General features: G+C 45.0%; 1 protein-coding gene and 1 long non-coding RNA gene across 11 annotated transcripts in view; one reads left to right on the forward strand and one right to left on the reverse strand.

Moving 5' to 3' along the window:
- The window catches only part of Scgdelta (sarcoglycan delta), a 305,491-nt gene that overhangs the window by 192,679 nt on the left and 95,086 nt on the right, over positions 1-17,726 (reverse strand). Inside the window, exon 1 of one of the 5 annotated variants that reach the window (XM_077413415.1) lies at positions 188-1,483. The exons of the other annotated variants lie outside the window; for them this stretch is intronic. The gene's annotated coding sequence lies outside the window, so the exon portion shown is untranslated. Of the gene's footprint in view, positions 1-187; positions 1,484-17,726 lie in introns of those variants that run through there. 5 annotated transcript variants of the gene reach the window in all.
- LOC143901273 (uncharacterized) overlaps positions 1-17,726 on the forward strand; it is a 210,700-nt gene that overhangs the window by 188,040 nt on the left and 4,934 nt on the right. The window lies entirely within an intron of this gene.

The following is a 17,726-nucleotide window of genomic DNA, read 5'->3' on the forward strand; positions in this document are numbered from 1 at the left end:
TATTCCGACGTCATATTTACCCTAGTGTGTCGCCATTATCCTATCGATTTCGGGCTGTCGGAACAAACGAGACGCGTAGAGGAGGGGAAAAAGGAAGTGGAACAGAGGCGGAGGATAATCACGTTTGGGCGAGGGGAGGGGAAAAAAGGGGGACGAAAATAGATGATAATCGCGAAATTGGCCTCACCTTCCAAATTGAATCTTTCCAACGATCGAGTAGTGCCGTCGAAAACGTCCGACGATCCGCGCCCGAGCGTGCTAACGATCGGCCCCTTGGATCGTTTGGTCGAGAGGTACCAGGGACGAAGTTTGTCGGGGGGTCGCGATCAAAACCACCCTCGTATTCATATTTCAGCCTCTCACGTTAGCCTCTCCGCGTCTCCGTCCACCCTCGCGTCTCGGAGCACCTTCACACCGGGGTCCTCCACCTCAACCAGGTAATCCCCGTAGTCGCGTGCACCTAATCATTATAAACGGAGGGTGTGGGTGGCGCCGCTAGGTGTCCCTTAAATCGTTCCAGCACGACGTCGACTCCTCCTCCGCGCAATTACGAGTCATTACGAGCGGGATTCCACCGTGGTAGCACACACGTACACGCGACCCGGGGACCGCGAGGGCCAGGTCACTCGCCAGCCGTTACTCGCCAAAGTGCGTGGCGTTATTTACGGCAACCGAGAATTACACGGGGCATAAGTCGGCGGAGTGGTTGACTCCGATGGCTTCGGAAATGATGACGACGGTAAAGATAACGACGACGGTGTGGCAGCGCGGCTGCGAATCCTTGCGCAGTCGTCGTCGTCGTCGTGTTGGCGCGTTTCGTAAAAACTCGCGTCGGCCGCGTGACGTGCTGAAGAGGATGTTGTCAGTCGGAGCGAAGCGGAACGGAGCGGCGTTTCCGTCTGACAGCCGCGCGAAATCCCGCCACCTTGTGATTTACTATCGCGTGGCTCTATCGCGGCACGGGCTCCTATTTCGCGGCGGGACTGACTGACAAGCCACCTGTCTACCGGTGGGACCTCGGGGGTTTTAGTTCTGGCCCGAAGATTAATCCTCTCCCGACTGCCAAACGGCTTCTATATTACACCCGCGTCATTTTGACGCGAGTCGCCGACCGCGCGGTGTTCCGTACGAAACGATTATCGAGGCATACCAAGCGACGTTTCTATCTAATATGTATGCTAATCGAGCTTTCCACGATCAATCGCCTCGATGCTCCTCGCGGTCGTTCGTAATTCGATCTTCCGCTCGATCGTCGCTGGATCGCGCTTTCCTGTCGCGAGACCGATCGCCGGGTTCGATCATGGCCAGACTACCCGCGAGCGGAGTCTCGCGATTTTCCCGGACCGAAATGTACCCGATCGCCGCGTGCGATCTGTCACCGATCTGTCGGCGAGAGCGTGGCGCGAGTCGTGCTCCCCCCCGGCACAGTTGTCACCTCGCCAAGCGCCGCGTACGGAATCGCGCACGACACTGAAGCGGCAGGAAATCTCGCGCTCGAGGCGAACCTCTCTCGCGGATTCGCGGGCTCACGTGTGAAATTCTTGCGCATGCACCGACGCCTTCCTCATCCCTCCTCATCCCCCGCTCGCGCCCACTGGTCGCGTTGCCCTCCCTCTCATTCCACACTTCGGAATACGCTTCTTCCCATTCCCTCTCGCTCTCTCCCGTTCGCTCCTTTCATCCCTCGTATCTCTCTTCGCGCGGCGAACCATCGCTCTTCCCTCTTTGTCTTCAGTCTCTCGTCGGCGTTCCACTCCCTCCTCTTCTCCCCCCGACGCCTCCGCGTCGCCTCTTCTTCCGACGCTTCTTTCCCTTCTTCCGGATCGCTCCTGAATCATGAAGCGACAAGTGTTTGGCGCAGGGACACAGCGCCTGTGCGAGGGTTAAAGAAGTATTTCATGAAGTAAACGCGGGAGTATCTCAGCTCGCAGCTGTGGAAACGGATAGTGTCCTTAATTGGTCCCTCTCTACCGTTCGAGCGGGCGATCGATATCGCGTCGGTAACCCGGGTCAAAAAGAGCAGCGACTCTCTCCTTTGGAAAGTTGATTCTCGTTTCTCATCATTAATCGTTTATGGTACAACGATCGTGGAATGAGACCCAGGTTTTCTTATGTTCTCTCAAACTTCAACTGTTCGACACTTTCCGCTTTTTCCAATTATCCCGACGTAATAGAGCACGCTTTATTTTATTCATTGGTCCTTTTACGCGGAAAACTTTCCGCGAATGGAGAACGCAACGCGCATTGCAGCTTGCAATTGTATAAAACGCAAATGAGATGCGTAAAATGTAGATAATATAAGTGCCAGGGATGTTTCGCGCATAGTTCCACTACTTTTCATACTTTTCATGCCTACTTTGCAAAACACTTATTTCTTCCGTAATCTCATGGGGAAAACCTGCGAGTCGAGAAAGTGGAAATATGCTAATTCAAGATAAGCTAACCCAGATCCAACGGTGCGAACCTGTGGGGCACAAGAAAAACGGTGGGTTCGTAAACGTTTGACGTGAGGTCGGCCGCGTGACACGTCGCGGAACAATTCCGCGAATTGTAACTGACGAGCATTGTGTGTTTCCGACCCAGTTAATGATTATTTTAATGCTACTCGGAATCACGCGCGTACGCTCGCGGCTATGAAATACGTGCACAATCGTGCTAAATTATGCTCTTACCTGACGCGATCCTGATCTTGTCTCTCGATTGTAAAAAAATCGTACGAGGCACATTCATAAAATCTAAGCAAGCGTATATTTTCTGATCAAACGTTTCAGTTACACATTTTCCTGGTCTCGCAATGATTATTTCAATGATATATGTTCGCTGTTATTCTACACTGAGAGAAAAAAATCGTTACAGTTACCACAGTTGCACTATAATTTTTAATTATTTTCGCTGCATTTTTGTAATTATTTTAACAATGCAAATTATAGCTGACTCAATACTACATTATTGTTGTGTTGTCATAGCTTTAACATACACTCATTCAACCATATACATGGTTTTATACACTGTAACCTCTGTGATTTATGCATAGTAAGTCTATAAATATATCTACTATTATAAATATGATGAAAAATGATCATAATTCTTAAAATCTATGAATAAGGTTATGATAGGTTATTTTAAGAATCTCAATCACGATTATTTTACTATGCAATTGTAGTGGAAAATACGAAACATTTTTCCCTCAGTTGCTACTAAATTGTTCCTATACTATTCAGATCAAGCGAAATTTTATTATAATCGTTTTTTAATTGCGAAACGTCTCAATGCTGAGCCCCAAGCATGTAAAACCTTATATATTTGGCTGATGAAGCGCCTAGCAGCTTTGATTGCTTTCCACTACGGTGGTTTAACCCTCTCCGTTTAAGAATCTTCCGAGGGATCGAAGTAATTTTCTTGGAACTCTGCGAAAGCGCCATCGGAATTAAATCGAAAACGATCCGGTCCGTTGCTTTGACAAATGAATCGGCACTAATTACCGATACGACTGTCTTGCACGTGGGATTATATTGCGAGATACATCAGCAAGATTAATAGCGTTTCCGCGATGTAATTTTAGGAAACTATAATGAAGCAATATGCATGGAAAAGTACGACAATAATCGAACTGCATAAATCTTTTTTTTTTTCACGAAACATTTTTTCGCGAAATTGGCAGTTTATCTTTCGAGGTTTATGAGATGAGTAATAAAGAGATGACTTTCTATTTCGAATGAGAATTGCTCCAGAGATATAATTGAAAGCTCGATGTCAGTCTCACATCGATAGGTACGATGCTTGGCTAGCATCTTAATTGTATTTTACAACATTCGCTAATATTATATTGAACGTTTATCGCTTATCGAATCATTTTAGTGTAGATAACTTTTCCTCTTCATTTCCACGATATGATAGTTCCGGTAGTTACGCCCTTCTACCTCAACTTTTCAATTACAAGCCCGTCAATTACAAGTCTGTGAGTTACAGGCTCGCTCGTCGGAACACGCACACGCACAAAACGCCAACCGATTAACTGCAAAACGCAAACAGCGCGCGATTAATCGCAATTTGATGGTGACGTCAAAGCGATGAAACGGATAGATCGCGACGAAACGTTTCTACCGTTCGCCGCAATCGAGACAATACAGCGTTGCGGCACGAGGGATTGGAATTGCAAAATGTAGAATCGACCGCCTATATACACTTCCTTCCCTCCTTTCTCCCTTTGTCTTTATAGCTTCGTGCAAGCTCGTCTTCCCGTCTGCATTGCGTCTCCTCTCTCTCTCTCTCTCTCTCTCTCTCTCTCTCTCTCTCTCTCTCTTTCTCTCTCTCTCCTCCTTCCCGACTCTCATTGAATCCAGGCTTCTATCGATTCTTTATCTCTCGTAAAGAAAGGGAAAAGTGGAGGAGAAATACGAATGGGAAAAGAGCACGACGATTCTTCAGACGGACTGACTGACTGACTGACTGTTTCCTTCAGGATTTGTGATGTCTGCATCCACGCAGGGAAGAGGGTAGAAGAAACGGCAGCGGGATACGACGGAGGGTAGATTCAACGAGACAGACGTACCGCATCGGGGAACGGAAGTATTTTGTGTCGATCGCCGGATGTCTTCGTCATTTGAGGGCGACTTTCGACATTTTACGGCGACGATTGCGCGTCTACGCATCGCACTTTCTTTCGATTCCGATTGCTATACACTATACAACCGTCTCGCACTCGATGCTGCATAATTTGTAGCATTTTTTCAGCTTAATTATACTTGATCGTCGTAATAATTATTAAATATTAAGATTTAAAGAATTTTGATCAATTAAAAGATTTAAATAGACGATGTAATCTTGTCCTCCAATCATCAGTTTAATTAAACTTTATTTCAGTAAAAATTCAATGTCAAACAAAAATTATATTATTTCTCTTTGTCATAAAAGAAGAAAGAATGTTACACATATGGAAAACTATATGTACCTCTTCTACGGAGAAACTGAAACAAGGATTGCTATTCGCGAATATGTCAGGAGTAAGTCGATTAGCGAAGAGACGGTTGCTCACCCAAGGGACGCCGGTGGATTGTGGCATTTTGACGCCTCGTAAAACACGATTTTATTCGCGACCGAACAAATTGAAACATAAGCCGCTCGTAAGAGGGCTTCCTATCTATATGGCGCGCGCCCTTCCGTCCTCCAATCCCCCGTTCTGCCTATTCGTTTTCCCTTACACGTATATTTCTCTCTCAGGATATTTTACAGTGCCGACTGAAAACGACAAGGTTGCGGCATTCACGCGCAAGCGGGTTATCCATACCGAGATGCCGATGTCGTCGATGTGAATTTATCTCCTCCGCCGTGCCTTTTACTATGCCTCGCCTCCGTCGTGAAAATTTATTTTTTCTCCCTTCTAAGCGTGTATAACGTTAGAAGAAAGCGCTTAACTTTGCTTTTATTTAAATATTTTGCATTCTTCGCAACGATCGATATTAAAGTTTTGCTTTGCCTCTCGTCATTCTTCTTTTTTTTAGTCTCTTTTTTATAATCTCATGAGCTCATATATACTCTTTCGTACTTATGAATCTGTGGTACCATGTAATAAAAATTTATTAGTTGCTTTCCATTTACACTCAAGTGATCTGAGTCACTCAGTTATGTGAGTATTTTATACTCAGGTAAGATATGTCATTTTGTATTTACCTGCTTATTTTGGTGACAAAGCTATCGCATAATAATACAGGTTCATAGCCTCACTTTTAATGTGAGTCTATTACTCTATTAGATTCATTAAAGCACATATAGTCTCGATTGTGGATAAAAACTCAGTTGAACCTCACTTGCCAGCATGCAAAAAGAACGTGCATTCAACTGAGTTATGACGTCACAAGTGAGAATTATCTGAATTATGATGTAAATGGAAAGCAACTATTATGCGAACGAATAAGCGAGTAAGCAAACAAATAGAAATGTGTACGAATAAAAAACTGAATGAGAAAAAAGATAAGAGTGAAAGAGAAATAAAAAATACGTGTGTTTTTACAAATAGAGATATAATAAAAAAGATTTTGACTTTAGTTTGCAAATTAGTAAAAGAGATCACGCTATGTTTCAAGACCTTTTATAAATCGTTTTAAATTAGTTCATAATATCCAATTCGGTGGGTTATTTCCTGCAATATAAAGATTATATAAAAGTTTGGATATTAGGAGCACGAGATTGTTCGGCAAGTTTTAAATTCTAATATGTATGTGTATAAAAAACGAAACGTTAGTTAACATAAATATATGCACAAGTTAGTTACTCAAGCAAGTGAATAATAGTGACATATTTTAAATTGACAATTTTTGTTCAATTTCGAAATTGTCGTCGCATTATTTAAGCGCATATATATAATCTCGCACGATATAAAAAGAAACGCGATTGCAGGGAGAATCGATGATGGCCGGCGACGACACAGGAAGCCGGGGCACGAGATGGGAGGAGGGGGAGGGGCAGAAGAAAGTGCGCGCCCCGGCACGTAGGCACAACGACGTTACTCGGCAGAGTCGGCGAGAAGTCGCCAAATAGCGGGGCACAATTAAGAGAGACGCCCGCCTCGTGAATTAAAAGCGTCAGCCCGCTAAAAGATCAAGAATTCCCTAGTGTTTCCCCATCGTCTTCCTTTTTTATCCATCGTCCCGCACTGCCCCGCACTCGCCTCCGTCTGTTTTCAACTTGCGTCTACCCGTTTCGCGCTCAGCTTTCGCGGCCTTCCTCGACCGCCACCTCCCAACAGGGTATAGGAGTCCGGGACTGAAAAGAGAGTCTATACGAAGCCGGAATGAGTGTGGAACTACCAGGGTGGAAGGTGAGGAGGAGGAGGGGAAAGTTAGGTAGGACGGGCGGTATTCTCATCTCGAGTCTCCTTTTCCTCCTCGTTCGCGGATTGAAGAGGCTTTTATGATGAAGGGGTACCGCTTTATGGCACGGCTTCGCCGCTATTATACCGTGCATCGGCCGTTCGTTGGGGATGACGGGAGAAAGACGGGAGAAAGGGGGGCCATAGCGGGATGCAAGCGGCATCGAGAAACGTATATGGTTTTCGGCCTCGAGAAAACGGGCGGGTTTAGGTGGGGATTGAAAGGGAGAAAGCTATGTGATACGAGTCGGCGCTGGGGAAGAAGGGCACGACGGAGCGGGGAAGGACTCTGTGCTTTGGACCGCGGACCCGGGACCATTGTCGAGATAATGAAGCCAAGGTGAGATTTCTCCCTTTTCAGCCACGCGCGCGCGGCGAAACGATATCTCGAATGACTGATTGTGCGATCCCTTTGGCTGCCGGGAGTGCCGGGGCCGCACGTAGTGGCATCGCCGCGAAGTCACGTTGTTATGGGGGGGTACCCGGGGTACTAGAGAAGAGACTAGAGCTTGGATGAGACCTCGGCGAGTAGTGATCAGTATCGCGCGTAGGGGCTCCTCTTTGAGGGCGAGTTAATTACTGAATTGATTACCGCGAGTGTATTGTGAAGCAGCGGCTGTGACGTGCAATTAGGATAACTAGTACCATTCCGTTGATTTTAATAGGTATAGCGGTAGTCACACGCGTGTTGTTAAGATTACAAGTATCTGTTTCATTCACATTAACGCTTAATTCGTGGAATATCGTTTGTGCGCAGAGATTATTAATTATTATGCTACATTTTACTATGAATGTATTTATTTTCGAGAAACAGCGACGTACGATGCGCTATCATCTCAAAGATATACTACGAAACTAGCGGGAAATTTTCTATATACGTTAAAAAATTCGCCGACGAAATATATCGCTCTTCCGAGCGGTAAGCCAAGGTTAAACGCATTGCCATCAGTTTCCCCGGCTTGCGTAAATCACGCCGGGGGGACAGTATTAAAAATATACGTAAGTGAAGGAAAAATATATTACCGCGAACCCCTCTTCCGCCTCGGTCCCAGCCGCGCGGCGGCGGGGGCGAAGGGCGAAAAGCCTCGCTCGACCCAAGAAGGATGAAGGGAAAATAGGGGGAAAAGTGGGAAACCGTTGAAACATCGCGGGGAGGTCTTATTACGCGTGTTGCGCGGTCGAGTTCCACCTATCGCGGACGGTACACTCTCGCATATTTTAAGCCGGCCATTTTTCAGCATTTGCGCTATACGTCTACGTCGAATTTGCATGAGCCAACGATTCGGGACTTGTTCCGGCCAACTTTCGGTGTCTCCCGCGCACAGCGCCGCTCGAAAAAGTCCCTTCACGGCCGCTCTGCGATGATCGACCGACCGCTCTAAACGAGGACCGAGGTTTCTATGTTGTGTGTGCACACAGTTCATATACAATTAATGATAATTTTATCTTTTAGTTTGTTTATCTGTTGATGGGATTAACCCTGTGACAAGCGGAAGAGACATAGATGAAAACCACAAGTCGGACAAAGTGCAAAATAATTTTGAAGGAAGAAAAATAATATGTCGCGTTTTATACAATTTTCGTACGCGATTAATACTCACTAATTTGATAGTGTTGCAATTTAACTTATTTTACGCGCGAAAGCGTTTCGCATTTCCGCAGGATCGTTTAATCCCCGCGTATAATAATTTCACGCGTATACTAATACTATTTATACAGAACCTCCCAATTAATCACGGCAACGCTCAATACATTTCTAACGAAGGAAATTGAGGTATAATATCACTTGGGGAAAATCGCGAAACAAACGTTACGATATTATCGGCAGATGCGCCGTTTACGGCGAGCGGGGCTGCGACGACGGACGCCGGTGAACGAACTGGGGGAGGGGGGGGGCGGGGGGAAATGATAAATTCTGCGGGATCGCGCGTGACATTACGGTAACGCGGTTCCGTGGCAGTCCGGAGTTTAGCGGACCAGTTGAGAGACACTGGTCTAATCCTAATGCGCGCCGTCTTCTTATTTATGCAGCAGCGCCCGTTTCGCACCGCAACGCTGAAGACCTTAACGGCTTTCAATTTCCGTTGGCCATCAATATTATTTAGTTTAGTTTGGACCACCCTCTCGCGCACGGGATGCCCCGCCGCCCCTTCGGCATGCTCCTCACGCCTCCGCCAAGGAAATTACTTGTCCTCTCCCTCCTTTCCTTTCGCGCCGGATCCGCCGGCTCCTTTCGCACCCCTTTACCCCCTTCCCTTTCCCGTGCAGTCTCCATTCGCGATCGCACCGTGTCCTGCACTGTCCTTAAAGGCGGCCCTTAATATCTCACGACTCGATTATATCCCTCGCATCGCCCTGGTAGCCCTGGTTAATGGTCGAGAAAGAAAATTTCACTGGTGAAAGCAGATTTGTGTAGAAGAAACACTGTATTCCGACCAGTTCGATTTTTTAAAAGATATGAATCTTCTCGTTCTTATGTTGAATTTAAGTAAACGTCGGACGATGTTCGCATCAATCTAGCAAAACTCTATAGGAGGCTGAGATTTAACGTGAGCAAAACCCCTAGACTTTTTTATGCAGAAATTTAGTCAGCGATCGACAGATCTCCCGCAAATATCGGATCTAACCAGCTGCTTTCATAGACGTCGAATAATATATAGTGCAGGTATTAAATAATATCTTTTCTGTCAAAATGATCCGTGTTGGCGCAACTAATTCCTGTTCTACGGCGCATTAACAAGATTATGTACGTATTATTAATATCCGACAGCGAGCGACCGAGCGAGCGCGTCGCGGAATATGCTATCCCATTAAGTTAAACACTCAAATCCGATAGCTCCCCATCTGGACAGGGGCAAATGCACTTTCTCGCGCGACTCTACGCAGCAACTCCCCAGTATTCACATTCCAACACCCCTCGCAACCCCGTCTCTTGCCGCACTTGGTCGCTGATAAAATGGAATTACAAACCAATTCGGTTGGTACGGCCCCGCGGTGGAACGAAACGTTTTGCAAGTTCCCACGAAACACGATCGCTTCGGTCGCCCGCCAGTCCTGATGTTCCTCTCGCGTCTCATTCTTTCCCCTTTTATCCGGCTTCTCCGCTTTTCGTCCCCTTTCTCTCCCGCTCTCCCTAGTAAGCTATAATACGTGCGTATTTTGCGGTGCAATAAGTAGAACCGTTTTCTATACGTTGGCTGCGTCCGTTTGTACATACATGGCGCGAATAAAAGTTTCATTGAAGAATAATTACTAGTCGAAAGAAGGAAAACGACAATGCGATCATTTAATATCAAGCTAAGAAAACAAAATCATTTGAAAATCGTATAAACGCATCAAGATGAAGAAAAACAGATAGACTTTATTCAATCCCGAAACAAAATCTTTTAGGACAAAAGATTGCCAGAAATTAAAGAATTAGTAAAAAGTGTAACATATATATATATAATATATATATAGATTCCATAGAGAAAGAAAAAGAGACAGAGAGAGAGAGAGAGAGACAGAGAGAGAGAGAGAGAGAGAGAGAGAGAGAGAGTGTAAGAGAGACATTTTATATTTTTCTCTATTTGCGTACATAAAAGAGATTTTCTCATTCTCTTTTTTAACGCCAGATAACACGACGTAGTATCGTAATCAATCCCGTTAAAGAGAAATTTCTGTCTCTACAGGGTTCTCGCTGTTTATTTACAGTCGATCGTTCGATTTCTGAACCTGTCGCTCGTAATTCACTGTAACAGGATCCCGAAGCAATTACCCCAAGTTGGAGAAGGGCAGAATACTGATGGTAAGAGTTTACGCGCAAAACTTGGACGTATAATCTTACAAAGGATCTCCTAATTCAAGACGTGGCTATGACAAAACTAAACTACCGGCGCGAAGGGAGACGGAAGATTCTCTTCGTGAAAATCTCAACGTCGCATGGAGAATCTCCATATAAAGAAAAGTATCGCGATTGCTAAGTATATGTGTCAGAGAAAAAAATGCAGTGAATAATGCAGGTGTGAAAGTATATGCTTACAATTTTTAAAAACGTCATAAAATAGAACGAGAAAAACTTGCATTCGCTGAATCTCTGCTAAATGAGAATGACAAAGCGGCGCGGGATCCACTCGTTACGATGGTTATTTACGTTGTAACGCGCAGATTTTTCCCTCGGTTTAAGCAACAGAAGTTTAATGCACTTGTCCTATACAAAAACACGTCCTAAAAGATCCCCCTGCCTTTGTTCCATTTTTTTCTCTCTCTGGCACAAAGGTTTTCGTCGAAATTCTTTTATTATAAACAACATCAACTTTGTTAAACGCGATTCTTCGACGCAATTTCGCTGGGGAGAAAACGCGGCATTCGGAACAAAGACACGACCGCGCACGTTGTTCGGCTACAATGACATTCATAACAATTTCGCCGAAAAAGGCGTTGTAATTTAATAATCCTCGATCCGGCCGAGATTATACCGAGACAAGGAGAAAACAGGTGCGACCAAGGCGGCGATGAGCGGGCCGTTTTCCCAGCCGGATTTTTCCGCAATCTGCTTTTGCCGGACCTGGCAACGGGACGATGCCGGCCGTACCCCGCTCTTTCTCTCTCTCTCTCGAAGATACCTCCATCAAACCGATACTGCGAAGACAATGGCATACTCTGTGCGGCGCCGTGATTAAAACAAGCGGGCGAGTCGAATAGCGGCAAGAGGACGGTTAGGAGAAAAGAGGGATGGAGGAGGCCGCTACGTTTTCTCGAAGCCGCCCAGTATTGGGAACGGGAGAGTCGCGTAGACGGAGTTTAGAGTTCTTTTCATTACTTACCAGTTCACTTCGCACAAACACGCGCGACGTCGGATTTCCCTACCTACACACACCGCCGTTCATTCTCGTTCCCGACGTTCCTGTGGTTTTTAATGATTACGTTCGTAGAAATTGCACTTAATATTTTGAACACCGTCGCTTCAACGAGCGATAAGTCCAGAAATAGCTTGTTTTCGCTTGGAACCGTTTTAAATTTTCGAGACAACTTAAGGTAGTTCGATGATGAACAACTTTTGCCAAAAGTGATAGGTTTTATTTTTTATGTCAAAAAAAGGAACTCTCTTGAATCGATTAAGCCCAGAAAAAAGATAATTCACCGTCCCGTTCTCAAGATATTTAATTTTAAAATTAGGTAATTTTAATTATTTTAACATTGGTCTAATAGGAAAAGAAGTTATTTTCCTATGAATAACACGAGTTTGCGAAAAATCTTTTGCCAAAAATGTCTGAACAATGTATATCGATGGAAAGAGGACACTGTGAGGAAGCTTATAGTTGAAGGTGAACACGATCCACCGTACAGTTTTTTTTTAATTAATAATTAAAGTTGAAAACTAGTCAAGCGACGCGTTAACACACACTTTATTTAATCTATTTCAGGCAAAATATTATTCTACAACGTAAAAATTATTTACTAAATAATCTCTTTGCGTCGTTACGAAGCTTTGCGGTGCGTTATTCTATTTTTTTATAATCATAAAAATAAAAAAATTATAAACATTGTTTTGACTTCGGCCTTTCATCATCGAACTACCTTAATTGAATATAAATTGGATATATAGGCTCTCCGTTGGAAATCCTACGAATATAAGAGAAGTGGGCTAATTGAAAGCCGAAAAAGGCGACAATTTAGTCGGCGCGCAGTTTACTAAGGTTGGAAAATATGCGTAATACAGGGAATTATTATATTATAGGCGTTATTCTAAAATTTAAGGAACTTTCGCGCATCATTTACCCGTTTTAGCGCGTCTGGCACTCAATTAGCTCGCTTCTCCTATATTCGTTGATTGAATAACATTGACTAAATAAATCTAGGTATTCTCAATATAGACAGCAATAATTATTGCGAATTTAATTATTATAAACCGTTATTTGTAGAGCAACGAATTAAAATTTTATAAAACGGGTAATCATGTTTTCAAAAAATAGGTAAAATTGTTCACTTCGGTTTTAATTGAGAATCCTGAATCCGTCAATTTACATTACGCCGCTCATCTTTTACTCTCTCGATTTCTACTCTCATTTTTCTTTCTCATATATTTTTTCACAAACTCTCCGTGGTTTTTTTTACATCCCTAAAATTAAATTCCATTAAACGCGCGTTTAATTCTTATCAATTGTCATTAGCACATTTATAAACGGGCTGAATCCAATCGGGCGTAGTAATCAACCGCCGAACATAACCGGATACATCGCTGGTGCAACATTGACTGGCTATATAACCTGTGCCGTCCCCTGCATCCCCCCTGGTGCCTAACACCGTCGGGCACGTCCATCCACCCCCGACCGGTCCCTTTATTATTCCGTTATATGTGTAGATGGTGTACGAGATACCGCATGATCGAATCACGGAGCAGTCCGGACACGATAACCTAATGAACGGACTGAATAATGATCAGGCGACGATTATGCGCTGTCTATTAAATTGATTCGTCCTGCTCTGCGCGCGTGCGCGCTTGCCCTGTCATCCCCTGCCGAAAGGAAGGATAACGACGAACAGCGCGCACCGGTGACCCTTAACGAGCTCTACACAGCAGGATTACGACGGGAAATCCAATTTGCCTCTTTAATCCCGCGACTCAGCGCCTCTTTTACTTACCGACGGCAAAGAGTACGTACACCTGCCTGCCGCTGTCCTCGAAGGCTCGAGCAATCGCTTTTGTATTTAGCTCGTCGCCGCTCTCTCTGATTCATTTCCTTGACGTGTGGCCGTGGCACACGAAAATGACAAAATAAACTTGCCGTTTTTGTGCGGGAACACCGGCAGAAAGTCGCGCGATATCGGATTCGAGGATGAAAATAACGCGGTTAAGTACTCGCCGTACATCGACGAGCCGCGGGGGATAATTCCTTTATCTATTTTTCGCGCATAACCGTCCCCCGGTTTCTGAATTAGGCTGGTTAAAACGGGGAAACCGGCGACGTACTTTTCGGGGATTGACGCCGTCGCCGCGCCGGTCCGATGCTGGCCTCCCCGACCCACGAAAGGCGCAAGTTGTTTCGCGAAGGCACCGCCGAGGGTTTTAAGTCCGACTTATACGATATCTTTCCCGTACACTCACGGTACCACTGCATTTTGTCCCGCGATACTGTCCCGCGTTGCAATGCTGCAAGTATCTGTTAAAATCGTTACAACAGAACGGCAAACCTGCATCTCGCGAAATTTTGCGCGCAAAAAGGAGCACGGCGGGTCGTCTTTATATATATATATGAACGCGATTACGTTGCTCCTATTGCGCATTATATAGATCCGCGTAAGAAGCTTGTCGATGCGAAAACGACATAATCCGCCGAAAACGCCGCTCGCGTTTGTTAGCCGCTTTAGAATGAGGAGAATCGCTAAACACGCGTGGAATGTAGTTTCGAAAAATCAATTACGACAATTCTGTTTTCCGTGAAAATATTTTTTATATCGACGTTTTTACCTAGATAACCTTTTTTATGAGATTTCATCTTTGCGATATCGTATGGAATATTTTATCGTAGCTGCCATCATTCCCGGACGGCTATAATTTTTTTTCAATCAAAATTTCCATTTTTTTTTAACTATAGATCTCAATTCCATCGAGGTTATCTATAACTAGCCGAAAATATGCATGAAGTGTATAAGTGCAATAGTTTATATAAATAATAACTTCAATTCTATATTGCGAGTTCTATTTCCATGATAGCATTTCGTGCCAAATTTCGTCCAAATTGATCAAGGGACTCCGGAAATATTTGCTGGGAAAATAGGACGGGTGGACGGAAGTGAGAGACAAATGAAAATATCTTAAACGGATGGAAATTTGGTGTATAAGATAACATATACTTGCGTTTTGCTCGACACCTTTTTTTCTGCGATTAGAATCGCGTTATCCGATCGACGCGAAAATGAACCAAGTAAATTGCGCTTTCCTCATCACGCATCAATCTGGGAGCAAATGAGAATTGCATATTACCGCGTGCTTTTTCAACGTCCGCCGATTTTCACTTCTCCGCGGACGCGGACTATAACGGACGGCGGGTCTCAAATTTCCGGACGGCAACCCCGTGCAACAGACGGATTATTTGTAATCCAAGTCGAGGAATTGGACCTTTCCGCCCCGAAGCTTTGTCGTTCCGGGCACCGGACATTTCCGATTTCGATGACAGAGCCGACGAAGACAAAGGCAACGTTTACCAAACACCATTCACGTGTTTGCGCGACATCGTTGTGCAAATCTCGTTTATACAAGTCTCGGTTTCCGCGCGAGAAAATTCCTGCGAAGTATTAAGCAAAAAGTATCGTATAGTTGAGCACATCGCAAATAGGATTGATATCGCAATTACATTTCTTCGTTACCGCTCTGTTATATAACGCATTCTTTCCTTTCTAAGGAATAAGATGCTGTTGGCATGCATCTCGCACCTTCGCAACCTTTGACAATCACTTCGTACAGCGCCGATCGCCATAATGCCCGGCGACTCTTCTCTAGTTCTCCCTCCCTCTCTCTCTTTCTGGAAGCGGGGTTCTCGCGTGCCGGAAATTGAAAGTCCGCGACGTGACATCCGGAACGCTAGGTCTTCCGCGACCTCCACAGAAACTTCATATTAACGACTTGAGGGGAATGGAAGACTTTATAGACACATCTCCACGTTCCTGTCTCTCTCTCCTCCTCCCTTCTTTCTTCCGCCGATGTTTCCTTTTTTTTTCCTCGCCACGCATTTCGCGACGCTGCAACCCGTCTCCTCTCCGAGACGACGTCGAGTTTCCCATTAAATTTCCCCTGTCCTTCCCCACCCACTGTCGATTCGTGCTATCTCGCGGCAACGATCCGCGCGTTATAATCGATTCGGCCTGATTTCGGTTAACTGCCGTCATCCAGAGTTTGGCGGCGCGTCCGAACCCCCGCCCGCGAGCAAGCCGCGCCGTAGACGACGTAGTTGTGTCAGCCACCACATCAAACCCCCCGTCGCGTTGCCGAAGCCGCCAGATGAGGGACACGAAGCCTGCGTTTCATCGCGCGGCTGAAATTATCTCTCGGATTTTCCTCGTTTCTAAATGTATCTCTATATAATATTATTTGGTGGATCTCTCAAATCTGATCTTAAATTAGCAATTTGCCTATTGGCCGTTTAAATCGTCAATTTATTTTACAAGAATAGAATAATAATTAAATTTTACGAGAACTAATTTAAACAATATAGAAGTAAAAGAAGTGAATTCTGAGAATAGAATGTATGATTAATGACTGCACGTCATGCTTCTGCATACATTAATATAGCATTTGATATTTTAGGTTCAATTATAAATTGTCTATTATCAGGATTGAACATTACAGCAAGTTCAGAGACGAGTGGCTCTATATTTAATGCTAAACGTAGCGCAATTTTCGTATTACCTCACGTCCCTTGACCGCTCGCTAGCGTCGGCATTAACTCCGCCTGTATGCAACGGATGTCTCGCGAGTAACGACTTATGTATGCTCTCGCAGGGATACCAGTGTGTGCACCTGTGTGTCGCGCAAGGGATGAAGGGGGTGCGAAGGGGATGGGACCTGATTGCGTCCGGCCGAGATGATTGCTTTTCGCGTGACTATGCCGACGCATACAGACGCGCGCGCGCGCGCGCGCGTGTATTCACAGGCACGCGGATCGTGCGCGTGCTCGTGCGCGTGTATTCGCGAGCGATTACCTTCGTGCAAGCGAGCGCACGACGCGCGACGTATGGAACGGCGAGAGGGGAGCGTTTCAATATTCCGACAGTTTATCCGTCTGGATCGGTGGACATCGGCTATACCGGCGGAAAATCACTTCGATTTTAGTTAACACACCGCCGTTACACGCGCGAAACAACGCGGGACAGTCGCCGGCGGGGATAGTTGCGTGCGCCGCGATCTTTCTGCGAATTTTCCTTTGAGAATCAGCGAAACTTTTCGGGAAAAGTGGGAAAAACTTTAGGGAAAAGTTACGAGTCCTTAATTGGTCATACGACTACGTTTATCGTCATCGTCGCGTTTAATTCCCTCGCGCAAATTCTTCGCGGTTTCGTTAGGAAACAAAAGGATCACTAGTTGTTCTGAAAGCTCCTCTGGCACTTGTTATACTATATTTTTCCGAAATGTATTTTTAACTTTTCAATGAGCGCGTGGGGTGTATTTTACTCTCCGCACACAGCTTGTAAAAAATAAATATTCTGATGGACTCATTTCAATACAGAACCGATTATCAAAAAAACATTGAAAATAAAGTTAACATGTAGTAACATGTAAATACTTTAAAATGTGTGCAACAATAAATAATATTAAACGGAAAACAAAAAATATTAATTGATTTTATATGTATAGCATAAATAATAATGTAGGGTTTAATTTACACCTCACGATTAATAACGATTCGCATAATATCGAAACGCACGCGTTAACGGATATCGTTCCTCGCAATTTGTCTAACTTGTTTTCGATAAAAGTCTGTTTTCGATTCCTCTGCATTTGTCTCGATTTTCCTAAGCTTTACAGTTAGTCTAGGAGCTTATTGTTAGTCGATTCACAGCGGCTCCGAGATTCCTTCGCGACAGCTGACACGCGTCGCACTAAATGAGCTCGCTGTACACACCGTGGAGACAATCGTGGATAAGTTGGGCGTCGCGGATAAGACGCTGCATATCCCTGGCGCAGCCTGAAATTGATCCTAATCCGCCTGTTCAATCTCGCTTCCGTCTGCCGGCTCTCCCAAGGTACTTAACACCAAGATGAAGAAGGATCACGCGCGGGAGAGCGAGAAAGAGAGGAAGTGCGGAGAGGGAAAAAAAGAAGCGAGAGAGAGAGAGAGAGAGAGAGAGAGCCCATTCAATAGAGAGAAGCACAGAAGGA

The sequence above is a fragment of the Temnothorax americanus genome, unplaced genomic scaffold, assembly GCF_048541705.1.
Source record: "Temnothorax americanus isolate GAGA-0224 unplaced genomic scaffold, ASM4854170v1 Scaffold33, whole genome shotgun sequence".
Classification (NCBI taxonomy): Eukaryota; Metazoa; Arthropoda; class Insecta; order Hymenoptera; family Formicidae; genus Temnothorax; species Temnothorax americanus.